Genomic DNA, 17,310 nt, shown 5'->3' on the forward strand with positions numbered 1-17,310 from the left:
CATAATTTATGTATACAGAGAAAAGAGTCGGCCCGAGAATTGAACCCTGTGGCACCCCAATAGAGACTGCCAGAGAGAGACGTCCGGACATTAAGGCCCTCCAATTTGACACACTGAACTCTATCAGAGAAGTAGTTGGTAAACCAGGCGAGGCAATCATTTGAGAAACCAAGGCTGTCGAGTCTGCCAATAAGAATGTGGTGATTGACCAGAGTCAAAAGCCTTGGCCAGGTCGATGAATACGGCTGCACAGTAATGTCTCTTATCGATGGTGGTTATGATGTTGTTTAGGACCTTGAGCGTGGCTGAGTTGCACCCATGACCAGCTCTGAAACCAGATTGCATAGTGGAGAAGGTACGGTGGGATTCGAAATGGTCGGTGATCTGTTTGTTAACTTTGCTTTCAAAGACCTTAGAAAGACAGGGTAGCAGTTTGGGTCTAGAGTGTCACCCCCTTTGAAGAGGGGGATGACCACAACAGCTTTCTAATCTTTGGGAATCTCAGAAAATATGACAGAGAGGATCAACAGGGTAGTAATAGGGGCGTAGCCAAGTGAACATATGGGTCCAGTGAGTGGTTGGGCTGGCTGGGGACACGGCGATTCTGACAGTTAGCAGACCGGGGCTAGCAAGCTAGCAGTTAGCACACCGGGGCAAGCAAGCTAGAAGACCGGGTTAGCAAGCAAGCAGTTAGCAGACCGGGGCAAGCAAGCTAGCAGTTAGCAGACCGGGGCTAGCAAGCTAGCAATTAGTAGACCGGGGTTAGCAAGTTAGCAGAAGGAACTTTTGGGGACGTCGCAATGGAGGTAAGTCTGTTTTTGCCTCTTCGTGCGGTGAAGTCGAAAGACCAGTCGTGGATTAGTAGGGTTCCAAGTAGCTCTAGGTATCTAGCAGACTGTGGTTTGCAGAATGGTCCTTCAGCGGACATCGCGCCTGAGGGGCCTGTTGGAATCCTTGGGCAGATTATGTCGGTATTCCAGTTGTAGAGGATCGACGGTGTTCCGTTCCCCATACCGGCAGTAGAAGGGGTCATGATATTGTAGCCCAAGAGTGGGCTTTGGTGGTAGCCTCCCTTGATGAAAAAATAATAAAATAATAGCCAATCAGGGTTGAGTTAAACTGAGTGAACTCAGCTGTGAATGGTCCTGGAGCACCAAAATAAAGTGTCAAGGGAAGCCAGATCGTCAAAAAAGCTTGTGTTTTTGTCCTCTGGTGGCCCTTTCCTAAAATAGCCATTAATGGAGATAGGGATTTGGACTTGTGGTTTTACTTAATTCTCCGTACTGGCCAATAATTATAATGTCGATGATGATCCAACCATAAATTCATACATTGTGCCCCTGGCCTGAGAGGATGGAAGTTCAACAGATGTCGTAACGTTAATTAAGCTAATGTTAAATAGCTGGCCTGGTGCTTTGTTGCCCATGAAAGGAAGTGAGGCTAGCAAGCAAGCATTTTAGCCAGTTAGCCTAGGACAACAAGAACTAAAAGCGTGTTTGACAGATTAATAGACTGTTTAGGCAAAATGAAAGACAAAGATGGCGTTGGAGTTTTCTACAAGTAGGTTGAGTCAACATGTTTTTTCTACATAAATGCACACATAATGGTGTTGATGTGAGCCATGGCCAGCCTTTCAAAGCACTTCATGGCTACAGACGTGAGTGCTATGGGTCGGTAGCCATTTAGGCAGGTTACCTTAGTGTTATTGGGCACAGGGACTATGGTGATCTGCTTTAAAACATGTTGGTATTACAGACTCAGACACGGAGAGGTTGAAAATGTCAGTTAAGACACTTACCAGTTGGTCAGAGCATGCTCGGAGTACAAGTCTTGTTAATCCGTCTGGCCCTGCGGCCTTGTGAATGTTGACCTGTTTAAAGGTCTTACTCACGTCTGCTCCTGAGAGCGTGATCACACAGTCATTCAGAACAGCTGGTGCTCTCAACCATGTTTTAGTGTTACTTGACTCGAAGCGAGTGGAGAAGTAGTTTAGTTCGTCTGGTAGGCTCGTGTCACTGGGCAGCTGATGACTGTGCTTCCCTTTGTAGTCTGTAATGGTTTGCAAGCCCTGCCACATCCGATGAGTGTCGGAGACAGTGTAGTACGATTCGATTTTGGTCTTGTATTGACACTTTGCCTATTTGATGGTTTGTCGGGGGAAACAGCGAGATTTCTTATAAGATTCCGGCTTAGAGTCCCGCTCCTTGAAAGCGGGAGCTCTAGCCTTTAGCTCAGTGCAGATGTTGCCTGTAATCCATGGCTTCTGGTAGGGGTATGTACGTACAGTCACCGTGGGGGACGACGTCATCGATGCACTTACTGATAAAGTCCATGACTGATGTGGTGTACACCTTAATGCCACAAGAAGAATCCCAGAACATATTCCAGTCTGTGCTAGCAAAACAGTCCTGTAGCTTAGCATCTGCTTCATCTGACCACTTTTTATTGACAGAGTCACTGGTGCCTCCTGCTATAATTTTTGATTGTAAGCGGGAATCAGGAGGATAGAATTATGGTCAGATTTGCCAAATGGATGGCGAGGGAGAGCTTTGTAAGCATCTCTGTGTGTGGACTAAAGGTGGTCTAGAATGTTTTTCCCCTCTGGTTGCACATTTATTATGCTGATAGAAATTTGGTAAAACAGATTTAAGTTTCCCAGCATTAAAGTCCCCGGCCACTAGGAGTGCCGCCTCTGGATGAGCTTTTTCCTGTTTTCTTATGGAGGTATACAGCTCATTGAGTGTGGTCTTAGTGCCAGCATCGGTTTGTGGTGGAATGTAGACAGCTACGAAAAATACAGATGAAAACTATCTAGGTAGATAGAGTATCTTATGATAAGCTGTAGACCACACTACCTCAGGTGAGAAAAACCTCGAAACTTCCTTAGATATCGTGCACCAGCTGTTGTTTACATATATGTATAGTCCACCACCCCTTGTCTTACCAGACGCAGCTGTTCTATCCTGCCGATTCAGCGTATAACCAGCCAGCTGTATGTTGATAATGTCGTCGTTCAGCCACGACTCCGTGAAGCATAACATATTACAGTTTTTAATGTCCCGGTGGTAGTTTAATCTTCCTCGTAGGTCGCCAATTTTATTTTCCAATGATCGCACATTAGCTAGAAGAACGGAAGGCAGGGGAGGGTTTATTCAATTGCCTAAGAATTCTCAGAAGGCAGCTCGACCTCCGTCCTCTTTTTCTCCGTTGTCTCTTCACGCAAATGACAGGGATTTGGGCCTGTTTCCTATTGTGATGAGTAATCGCTGTTCTGATGTCCAGAAGTTTTTTGGGGTCGTAAGAGACGGTAACAGCAACATTATGTACAAAATATTTTCTTGTTCTCACACTCAGATTGCTTCTTGAGCCTCTAACGAGAAGCATCGATGCAAATATGTCTTTATATTGGCTCTTTGTACCTCACGTCTCGTTTCACACTAATATGAATGCTTTCTGGAGGTGCTTTGATGCCAACTTCTTAGTTCTCTCAGAGCATGAAGAGCACCATACAAACCAGAGAAAGAAAGAGATTGAGGTGACTGCAATTGCACTGCACCCAATGACCTTCTACATCAGGAAGAAGTATATATCCTGCCTCTTAAAGATGCTTGAGTTCAGTTTAAGACGGGACTTCTTTGCCATGATAGAAGGGTCATTGTTCTCTGACAAGCTGCCCTTGTATGGGGTTGGCGTTTCCTTATGCATGCATGGAAAAATATCCACTCGCCACTTGCTACTCGTTGCTCGTTCCGAACACTTCGGGTGTCAGTTATCCAGGCCAGGTGCTTAAAGACTGCATGTGAGATCTTCAGTCAGTGTCCATCATTCCACATTTGTTGACACTGCAGCTGGGTCCCTTTTCAGTACTATATCTTCTTCGATAAAGCAAACAAATCTTAAACGTTACTATAAAGAACCACTTTTATTTTCATTAGCTTTATTGTATTTTCATAAATGTGTTTGATTTGGTAATACTTATTTGTTCTTATTCTGGTGTATTCACAGTGTAATAAGTATTATATTTACTATTGTAGTCAGCTGCATTGTACCAATAGCAATACCTCGTTTACCTTTGATTCAACTGAAGTGGTTCAACAGGAACAAGACTATTGTGGTATAACCAAACCATTTCCTTTGAGTGTAATCCATTGCATGACTGTAGTGAAGGATGGAGCCATTCTGAATGGGTCACCCAAGGCTACTGTCTATAGCCTGTCTAGGTCCTGAATCTAGTGCCGTAACCACCGCTCTAGCTGATTGATCCATGGTTCTTTTGATCCAACTCAATAAGCTAAGGGGTCAGAGAGCATGGAGTTTAGCTGTGATTCAGCCAACAGTTTTAACAACGAGACATCCTCCTCGGCTTATCTAGATAATGCCTGTGTGTTTTTGTTCACCGCAAGCTCATCCCTAATCCCAACAATCCCTGCTTCTACGTACGACACACACTACAAGAGGCTAGGATACATCCCTAGAAAACCTCATTGCTGTGTCAAACAATGCGTAGTCGACAGTGAGTCATATTCCTTGTCATTTAAATGTCAGGAGACATTTAGGTGCAGCACGTGTTGTTTTATCATCACAATGAATCCACACAAGAACATTGTTGTCTTTCTAAAGAAAAAAACTTGACATTTCGAAATTAGCCTCAATCCCATGAATGATAATTATTTCTCGATCCGGTGTCTGATGATGATCAATTTGATCCTATTGTTCTTCAGTCTGCCTTGAAAGAATGTCAAAGAAACTCTCTGGCTGTATACATCTGATGTAAATCAGGAGACTTTCACAAGACCTTGTGAAGAAAAAAAATCAGCAGCGTCTGACAGTGAGATTGAACTACGAAGGTCAGAGCTGAAGCTCAGTCAGGTGCGGTCTGGCTGGCTGGCTTGGCAGACATACTCAGCTGGCTGGGATCCTGAGAGGCCAGAGTGGAGCAGCAGTCAACCCACGGAGCACTGACAACAATGGCAAGGCTGACTGGGGGGATGGACCGGGGGGAGAAGGGAAAAGTGCATGAGGAGATATTAGAACCAGATGTCTGAAGAAACTCTGGGCCATGCATCCAGGGCAGACTGTCTCCCTCTGCCTCCCTCCCTCAGCACACACACCAGCCCAATATCGCTTTTTTTCCCCAAACAGGGAGGACAGGGGAAAGATAGAGTATCTTGGGAGAAAAGAGACAGAGCTCCTCGGCCATGTGCAGAGAGAGAGTGATGGGGCTTCAGTATTTCTCTACATCTGTCTATTCGCTCCCCTTCACCCTCTCTCTCTCTCTCTCTCTCTCTCTCTCTCTCTCTCTCTCTCTCTCCCTCTTTCTCCCTGTCTCCAGTCTAGTCCCGGCTACTGTCCTGGGAGCTACCCGGGGGTAATGGGGAAATAAATAACTCTGAAATAATACATATTGTCTTGCTTTGCATTTCGCCCCTCGATGCTCAATTGATTAAAATTAGAACCATTTGTGCCTGGGCTCCTGTACTCCCCAAACTCTAGGAGCTGCTGACCTGAATGAGCATTGCCTCCACTTTACTATCTGTGGGACATTGCCCAGGGGAACCCCCATAGTGTGTTGTCTTTTCAGCTTAGATACCGAAAACTACAGAGCCTAATGGATGACAATTAACTGCTCTCCATTTCCTTTCCTTTCCAGAATATAACGCTTGCTCATACACCCTAGAGCGTGATTTAGCCTGCGAATGGAGCTGTAGTATGCAGATTGGAAATTAAGCAGCCATACATGGAAATGGCAGGGGTCTTGAAACGGAATCAGAACTTCTGTCGTCTGTATATGTACAAGTTCAAGGCTGTTCAGTGTCAGGCAGATGAGTGATGGCTCATTATGTGAGGTTCAGATCCACAGCAGACGGGTTGTATTGATCATTTTGCTAACTTAGCTAGCTAACATAAATTTCGAGAAAACAAGTTATATTTAGTGGCTAGCTAGCTTGTGTTAGTAACTTTTGGTGGTCAATGAGACTGAGCACTAGCTAACCAGCTGAGCTAGCAAACATGTCAACAGAAGTATAATTTCGGATTTGAAAAATAGTCCAACAACAGGCTTTGCATTCCAGGAATCAATGTAGCGAGTACTCCTGCTGAACTGTTCAATTATTTAGCCATTACATTTTTTTTTCATAGCCCTTATTGGCCATAGCCCTTATTGGCTTTCATCTAAATTTATCGAGGTGTCGGTCTTGACGACAGTTGCTATCCATTGGAGAGCTGCGATTGGTTGAACTAAATTCTGGGGCGAGGCTTAGCGAGGGGTCAATTTCTTTATAGTGTCGAGTACATGCCTAGAGGGGCTATATGGACAGCATCATTGACTTTCTAACATTTTAGGCACACCTCAAGATATAATAAACAACAGGTCTATATGAGCCAGGCAAGGAATCAAATCAAATGTTATTGGTCACATACACATATTTAGCAGATGTTATTGGTCACATACACGTTTAGCAGATGTTATTAGTCACATACTTGGTCACATACACATATTTAGCAGATGTTATTGCGGGTGTAGCGAAATGCTTGTGTTCCAAGCTCCAACAGTGCAGTAGTATCTAACAATTCACAACAATACACAAGAATCTCAAGGAAGAACAATTAATTTAAGAAATATATAAATATTAGGATGAGCAATGTCGGAGTGGCTTTGAATAGAATTGTCACGCGGGACTAGTTGGGTGCAGGAATCAGACGCAGAGAGAGTTCCACTGGGGTTAAGTACTTTTACTAAGGCACACAAAAAATACAGAACGCGGACATACAACGAGACAACACAAAACCCACAGGGTACCAAGTTTAAGAAAATAAAATCCACCACTACCTAAAATGCACACACGTAACATAAAGACACAAGGGGAATCCCTAGCCTTAACGCGAGCCCCCGATCCATGAAATTCCCAGCTGCGCCTGAATTGACTAGCGCCTTATGCTGTAGAGAGGGACAAACACCCACCTCAAGAGCACCAAGCAGCGTGGTAACGGGCAGCAGCAGCAGCGGCCGAAAACACAAGACTCCTGGACGGGAGGAGATTTTGGACGGCAAGGGACCCTGGGCACAAGCAGAGCTGGAGGCAGCGAAAGCGGAGAGGCGCCGGTATGAGGGGGCAGCACAGCAACCCGTGATTGGAAGGGGTACACGTGGAGTGTGGCTAAGTCAGGTAGGAGACCTGAGCCAACTTCCCGTGCTTACCGGAGAGCGAGAGGGTCAGAGTCTCCCGTCTGTCCTGAGTCGCCAGAGTCTCCCATCTGTCCTGAGCTGCCAGAATCTCCCGTCTGTCCTGAGCCGCCAGAGTCTCCCGTCTGTCCTGAGCCGCCAGAGTCTCCCGTCTGTCCTGAGCCGCCAGAGTCTCCCGTCTGTCCTGAGCCGCCAGAGTTTGAATTATCCCATCTTGTTTTGTAAATTCACGTTGTCATTTATTGTTTAGTGTTCTGAGTTTGAATTAAATATCATCATGAACACTTACCACTCTGCACTTTGGTCCAATCCTTACTCCTCCTCAGACGAAGAGGAGGGAATCCGTTACAAGAATACAGTAGAATACAGTATACACATATGCAATGTGTAAAACAGTATGTAAACATTATTAAAGTGACCTGTGATTCCAGGTCTATGTACATAGGGCAGCAGCCTCTAAGGTGCACGGTTCAGTAACCGTGTGGTAGTCGGGTAGTGACAGTGACTAAGTTCAGGGCAGGGTACTGGGTGGAGACCAGCTAGTGATGGCTATTTAACAGTCTGATGGCCTTGAGATAGAAACTGTTTTTCAGTCTCTCTTGGGCCCAGCTTTGATGCACCTGTACTGACCTCGCCTTCTGGATGATAGTGAGGTGAACAGGCCGTGGCTCAGGTGGTTGATGTCCTTGATGATCTTTTTGGACTTCCTGTGACTTGGGTGCTGTAGGCGTCCTCAATATTGATGGACGTATATGCACGCTCAATATTGATACAACACAGACTTATTGAAAGAGGGATTTGCATACTGCAGTAATTACATTGACTCATTGGGGCTATGATCATCTATTATATTTTTCTCCACCTTGCCAACTGTTTTTCAGTTCCTAGCCGGTTGCTGATTCAGTCAATGAAATATTTTCTCTGGGTCTTTAGGGTCAAACACGTGCTCCTAAAACCTTAAACCTTAAACCAGTTTAATGTATTGAAACACAAAGAGCCAGTAAGAACGAGTAGGACGAGTCCCTGGATTATTAGAAAATATAGAACCCTCACTCTCTCTCACCATCCGTTTTGATTTCAGTTCAGGCAGTTATTTAGACGGGCCGTGTATATAAGGTGGGGATCCTCGGTTTGTTTTGCTAAATCCTGCTAAATTACCTCCTGGATAAAAGACTGGAGAACAATGGCTTGTAGAACCAGATGTGGGGGCTAACTGGCTAATAAATCCTCTTGGAAGAGAATTTCTCTAACTGGGCTCTGTTACCCCAGGCTCTGACACTATGTATCACTGCTACGACCAGACCTCGTTTCCCACGTAGGTGTGGCTACTGCCAGGCACTTTATTGGAGCAGTGGTCCATTCCATCTGATTTTAGGGTGGTCCATACAAAATGCCTGTCTGACTTGATGGGGGTGTTTTTTCCCCCCTTCTATACATTGGGATATTTGGCATCAGCCTTATACTTTTTTTACGGGCCAACCCAATGGGCACACACTGGTTGAATCAATGTTGTTTCCATGTCATTTCCATGAAATGATGTTGAACCAACATAAAATAGACTTTGAATTGTTGTCTGTGCCCAGTGGGAAGGTCACCTCAAGTCAGAATTTTACGTCTTAGTCAGCAAGGCAAAAGTAAACATGTCATCCCCCACAAATGATGCAGCCCCCCCCCCAATTGAGATATCACATGTGATTAACACATTTCAGTTATCATGTGTGACCACAGATTATCCATTATATTGACCAGGTACTTAATAAGTGGCCACTGTAACAATGAAATACATGTCTTAAAAAATGTCAGGCTGTTAGCCTGGGTACCAGTCTCTTTAGCTAATCCACTCCCTGTACTCCATGTCATGTGCCAATACTCTATGGCAATGACAAGAAGTGGCAAAGAGTGGAATGTTAGCTAAGGATACTGGTACTCAGGCTAGATTCTAGAAGGTATTCGGGAGGAGGCAAGATCAGGTGGGACCATTCTAGCCAATGAGAGGGCAGGTACGCATGTGAACAACAGGCACAACTCCGATATAGTGTTTTTTTTCTCAAAGTCACATGTCCAACTTATCAGTACACTCGTAACAACCTAAGTACTACGAAACTTCTATTTGATCAAATAAGCCACACGTAGCAGATAAGAAATTACATGTTTTTGTCAACCAAATTCGACACTCTCATTGACCTCCATACAAAAACTCCTTAGAGAGCTTAGAGAGAAAAAAAAATACAAAAAAATGCCACCTGCTGAAGAGGACAGATTTTGGGCCCAGTCATCCTTCTCGCTTCGTTTCGTCCTCTCTGGTGTGACTCACAAATCATTATTTTAGCTCCCACCTTGGGCCGGGCAATCAGTGTAATTTTGTAAATAACGGATCTCTATAGCAACACACATCATCCACCCACGTTTCGTCAAAATCGTGCCAGTGCTGCCTGAGAAAATGTACGAACGAAAGGACAGAGGAACAGATGGACGGAGACCGATCAAAAGTACCCTCCCCAATTTCATTGTGGGGGACAATTAAGTTGTCTTAACTAACTATTATTAAGTAACTGGTTGCACAGCTTTTTTTAGTCAGTGTTACCTGAACTTAACATTTTTAGTTGGTCCAAACTTAGCTCCAACTTGAGAAAAATTCCCATCAACTTAGAATGATGTGTTTGCTCAACTTGTTTCATGCTCATTCAACTATAAATAAAGTAATTCATATTCAACATGTCCTCACCTGGGTTTTCAACTCACAATCTCTTGGTTAACGGCATACCAATCTTCCTGCTACACCACGTCTGTGTCAACGAGTGATTTCACCTGTATTGGTCCACTTTGCACTGCAAAGTAAATCTAAGCTCTGTTAAAAGTACTCTCAAGAAAAACGTGTAACCAGTTAAACAGCCTTTCTTAGTTAATAAGATGTCCAATAATAATGTATAGTTGAATGAACAAGTTGAGCAAACGCATCATTTTAAGTTTTAAAAAAAAGTATTTTTAAGTTTTCTAATGTTTTGGGAAAACAACATTTTTTAAGTTCAGGTAACACTTGGAGCAAAAAGCTGAGCAAACAAAAAAAAGCTGTGGAACCAGTAACTTAAAAGCAATTAGTTGAAACAACTATATATTGTTTTAAAGTGCACATCAAAAAATATATATTGTTGACACTTTTACTCTACAGGGAAATCAGAAACAGTACCCATACTTCAACTGTGTATTAATAACAAGCTATATTTTCCAACAGTCTTCCCCACAGTAACCTTAGGGGGTTTGTTGTCCTATATTACACCAGAATATACAGGCGTAGCTGCTTGGGACTAACTTTCCTTAATCTTTCAATAACCAAGAACCAATTTAAGATAGTGCTGGGTATATACAGTGCTTTCGGAAAGTATTCAGACCCCTTGACCTTTTCCAGATTTTGTTACGTTACTGCCTTATTCTAAAATTATTTTCATTGTTTTTTCCCCTTCATCAATCTGAACACAACACCCCGTAATGACAAAGCAAAAACAGGTTCTTAAATTATTTTACAAATGTATTAAAAATAAATATAACATTAACATAAATATTCAGACCCTTTAATTAGTACTTTGTTGAAACACCTTTGACAGCGATTACAGCCTTGAGTCTTCTTGGGTATGACGCTACAAGCTTGGCACACCTGTATTTGGGGAGTTTCTCCCATTCTTCTCTGCAGATCCTCTCAAGCTCTGTCAGATTGGATGGGGAGCGTCGCTGCACAGCTATTTTCAGGTCTCTCCAGAGATGTTCGATCGAATTCAAGTCCTGGCTCTGGCTGGGCCACTCAAGGACATTCAGAGACTTGTCCCGAAGCCACTCCTGCGTTGTCTTGGCTGTGTGCTTGGGTTGTTGTCCTGTAGGACGGTGAACCTTCGCCCCTGTCTGAGGTCCTGAGAGCTCTGGAGCATGTTTTCATCAAGGATCTCTCTGTACTTTGCTCTGTTCATCCTTCCCTCGATCCTGACTAGTCTCCCAGTCCCTGCCCCTGAAAAACACCCCCACCAACATGCTTCAGCGTAGGTATGGTGCCATGTTTTCTCCAGACGTGACGCTTGGCATTCAGGACAAAGAGATTAATCTTGGTTTCATCGGACCAGATGATCTTGTTTCTCATGGTCTGAAAGTCCTTTGGGTGCCTTTTGGTAAACTCCAGGCGGGCTGTAATGTACCTTTTTACTGAGGAGTGGGTTCCGTCTGGCCACGCTACCATAAAGGCCTTATTGGTGGAGTTCTGCAGAGATGGTTGTCCTTCTGAAAGGTTCTCCCATCTCCGCAGATGAACTCTGGAGCTCTGTCAGAGTGACCATCGGGTTCTTGGTCACCTCCCTGAACAAGGCACTTCTCCCCAGATTGCTCAGTTTGGCCGGCCGGCTAGCTGTAAGAAGAGTCTTGGTGGTTCCAAACTTCTTCCATTTAAGAATGATGGAGGCCATTGTGTTCTTAAGGACCAACTATGATGCAGCAATTGTTTAGTACCCTTCCCCAGATATGTGCCTCGACACAATCCTGTCTCGGAGCTCTACCGACAATTCTTTCGATCTCATGGCTTGGTTTTTGCTCTGACATGCACTGTCAACTGTGGGACCTTATATAGACAGGTGTGTGTATGCCTTCCCAAATTATGTCCAATCAATTGAATTTACCACAGGTGGACTCCAATCAAGTTGTAGAAACATCTCAAGGACAATCAAAGAAAACAGGATACACCTGAGCTCAATTTCTAGTCTCATAGCAGGGTCTGAAAGGGTCTGAATACTTATGTGTAAATAAGGTATTTCTGTTTTAATTTTTAATAACTGTGGCATAAAAATTTAAACCCGTTTTCGCTTTGTCATTATGTGGTATTGTGTGTAGATTGATGAGGGGAAATAAGGCTGTAACATAACAAAATGTGGGAAAAGGGAAGGGGTCTGAATACTTTCCTAAAGCACTGTAGTTGGCTATAACTCAGCACGGTAATTTTCTAAGATGTTTTGAGGTTATTGGGGGTAAAGAAGAAGTTTGTCACAAGCAGCCTCAAATTTGAAGGACTGATAAGGTCTGAAAAGGTCTCACTCTGTGGATATAATCCCTTTCTGGTATAGGGGTCATTGTCTGTCTTTCTAAAGGGCTACTCTCTCTCTTGCTCACTCTCTCTCGCTCTCCTCCCACTGGGCATACACTGATGACTCATTGTTTCTATGTTATTTTTCAACCTATTGTGATGTGGAATCTACATGGGAAACACATTTGGATTTGCTAAAAGTCATCAACCAGTACTGTTTTCATCTAATTTCAACCAGATTTGTGAACATTGAAATTAGGTTAAAACCTCAATTTAAAGGGGGATTTCACCCTGGGGGAATCTGGTCTTGCTTTCATCATGTCTGAGGCATTTCTAGGACAGTGAGATGTGTTTCACACATAATTGCCTAGGAGGAAGGCAGGTCTGGGCTTCGTGTGCTGAATGAAACACCCTATGACAGTTTGTTAGCAAATGTAAAACATCAGCAACTGTAAATAATTGTACTAGCTAGCTATGTAACATTATTGATGAGGATTGACATTGGTTATGATCATGACCTTGGATGCACTTAAAATATCACAATACAATAACGCAGGATTGGAATCTTAACAGATGTAAATAATAAGTATTGTATATCCAGCAAGCTAGCTAGCTAAGTTTACTAGCAAACAGTGATGAGAAACAACATTAAAAATATTTAGTATTGTAAATCTCTAAAACAGGCATACTTTCTGCCTACATACCTAAGTACATTTGTATGGTCTGGTCACTTTGCAAAGGTTGAGGGTTATGCCATATTTCATTCTATTAGTAGGCTAGATGTTGTTGTAAATGTAATGTTGTTATGCAGGTGAATGAGGACCCAAAAGCGACTTAACAGAAACAGAGTTTATTCCAGTCTTTAACAAAAACGATAATCCTGGATACTATCACAGGTAATGTCCAAACAGGAAAACTGAAACCCTCTAGTCAGTAGAGGGGAACAACAGGAGATGCGACCACAGACTGCAGGTCGCTTCGGGTTGGCGCAGGCCGTAGCTGAAATAGACACCTGCTCACATGCAGCATCTGAAGAAGGCAAAAACACGACGGAACAAGAACACAGTACAGCAAACATCAAACAAGGATCCGACAAGGACAGACGCAGAAAGCAGAGAGAGAAATAGGGACTTAATCAGAGGGCAAAATAGGGGACAGGTGTGAAAGAGTAAACGAGGTAGTTAGGAGAATGAGGAACAGCTGGGAGCAGGAACGAAACGATAGAGAGAGAGAGGGATAGAGAGAGAGGGATAGAGAGAGAGGGATAGAGAGAGAGGGAAAGAAACCTAATAAGACCAGCAGGGGGAAACGAATAAAAGAGAAAGCACAGGGACAAGACATGACAATATATAACAAAACATGACAAATGTATGTGCCTATGCATTTTCATCTTTATTAAAGATGTATCACAATAACCACGCTGCGTTTTGGTCCGCCTCTACTTCAACAGAAGAATCCCGTTACACATGCATGCATTTTCAACTAGTCTACCCTAATGTTGATGTTATGCTGGCACAGTTCATTCTTGAGTGGATTCTAGATACTGAAACAGAATTCCTTTGCTTGTGTGTCATTGTAGCAGAACTGTTTCCTGTGAACTGTATCCCCTTCAAGGGATTAGACATTATGCTGGATTTCAAGCAGATGACTCATGAGGAGCTGAATGGCAATTTGAGCATGACAGCACTCCTCCCACAGCTTTAAAAGTGTTGCCTGAACATTACTGCACTGCTTATACTGCATTTTCTTACTGTTATGTTTCTTTGTGAATGGCAATATCATCATGACCACCAGTTCCCTTAGCGACAGATTGTTACACCGGATAATGTGATTTAACCAAATGTTTTTGGTATCCATTCCTGGGAATTACAGGATAGGTTTGTTGTAGCACAGAGAATGTTCGTCTTGATTTGATGTCTTTCAGTGTGCCTTGATAGTTTCTGTCGGAAAGCCACTCTGGGGTATTTTTCAGTAGAGGAATGACTCCAGATAACCTGAGTTTTAAAAAGAGATAAAACGGTAAAAAGAGAAGATGGGTAGACTAAATGGATTACCATGGTCTGGAAGGTACTCTGTGGTCCTCAGGTGACCTCTAACCACCAAGTAACCCCATAACACAAACCATACACAACGCAACCCAATTCATGTTTATTCCATGCTTACTGTTAATTGAGTTCTCTTAGTCGTCAGCTTGTAAATATTTCTGCCAACTTACTGTCACCTTGGGCAGAGCTAGAGGTTGGAAGCACATGCTGGTACCATCTACAACAATGCATAATTTAAACACCCCACTAATTGTATTGATCCCTTTTAGACTGGCTAGCTTATCACATATAACATGGACATTTCAATATCGTCAGCTTGCTGTTATCTAACTAGCACAAGAATGCTAGCCACCGGAGACTGGTTGAGAACCAACTATAGACGATTTATACACATTTATTGCTACCAAACACAAAGAGTGAGTTAGCTATATCAGCAATTCTGCTTTTAGTAATGGAGTGTTTTCCAGACAATAGATGGAATAGATGGCTACCAGATTGAGTTCCTCTTATTTGCTAATGTTTGCTAGCTTATGTTAGCTAACGTCAGTCAAAGGTAGAATGAACAAACATGTTCACTCTGCTGCTGAAGGTAACTACCAGTCTAGCAATGACTACCAAGGCATAGGTTGAAATTGATTGACAGTGTGTATGCAAAAAAATATACACTATATACACAAAAGTATGTGGACATCCCTTCAAATGAGTGGGATTTGGCTATTTCAGCCACACCCATTGCTGACAGGTGTATAAAATAGAGCACAGAGCCATGCAATCCTCATAGACAAATATTGGCAGTAGAAGGCCCATACTGAAAAGCTCAGTGACTTTCAACGTGGCACCTTCATAGGATGCCACCTTTCCAACAAGTCAGTAAGTCAAATTTCTGTCCTGCTAGAACTGCCCCAGTCAATTGTGAGTGCTGTTATTGTGAAGTGGAAACGTGTAGGAGCAACAAAGGCTCAGCCGCAAAGTGGTGGGCCACACAAGCTCAAAGAACGGGACCGCAGAGTGCTGAAGCGAGTAGCGCGTAAAAATCGTCTGTCCTCAGTTGCAACACTCACTACCGAGTTCCAAACGGACTCTGGAAGCAACGTCAGCACAATAGCTATTTGTCGGGAGCTTCATGAAATGGGTTTCCATGGCTGAGCAGCCGCACACAAGCCTAAATTCACCATGTGCATTGCCAAGCATCGGCTGGAGTGGTGTAAAGCTCAGTGACAATCTATGGAGTGATGAATCACACTTCACCATCTGGTTGTCCTATGTACGAATCTGGGTTTGGCAAATACCAAGAGAACACTACCTGCCCAAATAAAGTACCAACTGTAAATATAATAATAATAATATATGCCATTTAGCAGACGCTTTTATACAAAGCGACTTACAGTCATGTGTGCATACATTCTACGTATGGGTGGTCCCAGGGATCGAACCCACTACCCTGGCGTTACAAGCGCCATGCTCTACCAACTGAGCTACAGAAGGACAAAGTTTGGTGGAGGAGGAATAACGGTCTGGGGCTGTTTTTCATGATTCGGGCTAGGGCCCTTCGTTCCAGTGAAGGGAAATCTTAACACTACAGTAGACAATGACATTCTAGACAATTCGGTGCTTCCAACTTTGTGGCAACAGTTTGCGGAAGGCTCTTTCCTGTTTCAGCATGACAATGCACCCGTGTGGAAAGCGAGGTCCATTCAGAAATAGTTTGTTGAGATCGGTGTGGAAGAACTGAACTGGCCTGCACAGAGCCCTGACTGCAACCCCATCAGACACCTTTGGGATGAATTGTTATTTAAACTGTGAGTCTGGCCTCATTGCCCAACATCAGTGCTCGATTTTAATAATGCTTTTGTGGCTAAATGGAAGCAAGTCCCCGTAGCAATGTTCCAACATCTAGTAGAAAGCCTTCCCAGAAGGGTGGAGGCTGTTAAAGCAGCAAAGGGGGACCAACATATGCAAAGAATTGTCTGGGTAGGCATTTGATTAGCTGTTTAGGTGTCTTATGGCTTGGGGTTAGAAGCTTGGTCCTTCTGTAGCTCAGTTGGTAGAGCATGGAGCTTGTAACGCCAGGGTAGTGGGTTCGATCCCCGGGACCACCCATACGTAGAATGTATGCACACATGACTGTAAGTCGCTTTGGATAAAAACGTCTGCTAAATAGCATATATATATATATAAGCTGTTTAGAAGCCTCTTGGACCTAGACTTGGTGCTCTGGTACCACTTGCCATGCAAATCTTTTCAGTCTCCTGAAGGGGAATAGGTTTTGTCATGCCCTCTTCACGACTGTCTTGGTCTGCTTGGACCATGTTAGTTTGTTGGTGATGTGGACGCCAAGGAACTTGAAGCTCTCAACCTGCTCTACTACAGCCCCGTAGATGAGAATGGGGGCGTGCTTGGTCCTTCTTTTCCTGTAGTCCACATTAATCTCCTTTGTCTTGATCACATTGAGGGAGAGGTTGTTGTCCTTGCACCACACGGTCAGGTCTCTGACTGCCTCCCTATAGGCTCTCATCGTTGTCGGTGATCAGGCCTACCACTGTAGTGTCATCAGCAAACTTAATGATGGTGTTGGAGTCGTGCCTGGCCGTGCAGTCATGAGTGAACAGGGAGTACAGGAGAGGACTGAGCACGCATCCCTGAGGGGCCCCCGTGTTGAGGATCAGCATGGCGGATGTGTTGTTACCTACCCTTACCACCTAGGGGCGGCACATCAGGAAGTCCAGGATCCAGTTGCAGAGTGAGATGTTTAGTTCCAGGGTCCTTAGCTTAGTGATGAGCTTTGAGGGCACTATGGTGTTGAACGCTGAGCTGTAGTCAATGCATAGCATTCTCACATAGGTGTTAGTTTTGTCCAGGTGTGAAAGGGCAGTGTGGAGTGCAATAGAGATCATCTGTGGATCTGTTGGTGCGGTATGCAAATTGGAGTCGGTCTAGGGTTTCTGGGATAATGGTGTTGATGGCTTTATTGTGGTTGATGGCTTTATGGTGGTTGATGGCTTTATGGTGGTCTGCTTGAAACATGT

This window comes from Oncorhynchus gorbuscha, linkage group LG21 (assembly GCF_021184085.1).
Source record: "Oncorhynchus gorbuscha isolate QuinsamMale2020 ecotype Even-year linkage group LG21, OgorEven_v1.0, whole genome shotgun sequence".
In the NCBI taxonomy this organism is placed as follows: domain Eukaryota; kingdom Metazoa; phylum Chordata; class Actinopteri; order Salmoniformes; family Salmonidae; genus Oncorhynchus; species Oncorhynchus gorbuscha.